We start from the raw sequence: 1,267 nt of genomic DNA, 5'->3' as shown, positions 1-1,267 counted from the left end.
CACCTTGGATTAGCTGAAGTGCTGATGAAGCAAACCGCCTGCTCTGTCTGAACCTTAAAGCTCATTAAGCAGCGGCTGCAGCTTCAATAAACAAAGAATCAAAGCAGACGAGGTGGATTTGTTTTAATGCAGCAGGTCTGCAGCAACACAAAGCTTCACTTTTTAGCTTTTCTTCATGTCCTAAAGAAGAGCAGAGAGTTCGTGACGGGGTTCAAAGTTCACAACTCGTTGTCAAGTCATGAAAAACGCTCAGAAATGTTGGTGAAATTAATATAAATCATAAATATTGTGTTAAATTTACACCGAGGATTAAAACTCAGATGTTCAGAACATCTCCAGGTCTTCAGGGTCCGGGTCAGTTGAGTCCATAACTGGACTCGGTCGGTTCTGGAGCTCGTCTGGTGATGTCCAGGTGGTTCAGCAATAATCCAGCTCTTTGAGCGAGGACACGGGTCAGCGTCTGGACGACGTCCTCGGGACGCCGCAGGTCCAGACAGACCTAAAGAGGGGATTTGGTCTGGTAGAAGTGGGACACTGGGGCAGACTGGGATGTGTGGCTCTGGACAGTCTGGTCCTGGGTTTTAGTGGAGCTCGGTCCCATTGGTCCAGCTGCAGCTGGTGGTGCTGGCAGCTGTCGGTCACTCACCTGCTGCCTGTCAGCTGCATGAAACTCAGACTCAGGCAGGCTTCACATGGACTGATTCTGGATTGATTCTGGATTTTATGGATTTTATGGATAAATGAAGAGACATTTTATGGATTATTATAAATTTTTCATCTTTCCGGGATGACAGGAAGTGTTGGAGCTCCAGACTTCTGCAGACTACAGGTGAGTGGATCTGCTGTGACATCACCTGTTCTGTGCTTCTTTTATAAAACAGCTATTTATTTCAATAAACCCTGAAGTTGGATTAAAGAAGATTAAAGATATATTTGATCTTTAGTTTGTGTAAAAACAGGTAAAAATCCAAACGGTTTATTTTTACCAAACATCTCCTGTTTTCCAATCAGTGGCCCAGCAGGTCCTCTCTTATTACCTCACCACGTCTGATTGCTTGTGACTCGTGATGAGTGAAGGTACGCTGGAGTCAGCGGGAAAGCCCCCCTGAGCGGGGGGCAGCAATCAGGCAGCCGCCGCCAGAGAGTCAAAGGAAAACATGTTGGGAACATTCAGCATGTCAGAGGCTCGTTAGGAGCCGGAGTGCTGCTGAGAGGAACAGTAAATCACTGTGTACACACACACACACACACACACACACACACACAC

The 1,267-nt window shown here is 46.6% G+C and overlaps 1 long non-coding RNA gene across 1 annotated transcript in view; it reads left to right on the top strand.

Annotated features, from left to right (window-relative positions):
- The first annotated feature begins 550 nt into the window (after positions 1-550).
- LOC106531241 (uncharacterized) overlaps positions 551-1,267 on the top strand; it is a 78,485-nt gene continuing 77,768 nt past the window's right edge. Inside the window, exon 1 of the long non-coding RNA XR_001311889.1 lies at positions 551-829. This is a non-coding gene — a long non-coding RNA (uncharacterized LOC106531241). The remainder of the gene's footprint in view (positions 830-1,267) is intronic.

The sequence above is a fragment of the Austrofundulus limnaeus genome, unplaced genomic scaffold (genome assembly GCF_001266775.1).
Source record: "Austrofundulus limnaeus strain Quisiro unplaced genomic scaffold, Austrofundulus_limnaeus-1.0 Scaffold609, whole genome shotgun sequence".
Taxonomy (NCBI): Eukaryota; Metazoa; Chordata; class Actinopteri; order Cyprinodontiformes; family Rivulidae; genus Austrofundulus; species Austrofundulus limnaeus.
The sequence above is the reverse complement of the archived record's forward strand: the minus strand, read 5'-3'. Positions and strand labels throughout refer to the sequence as shown.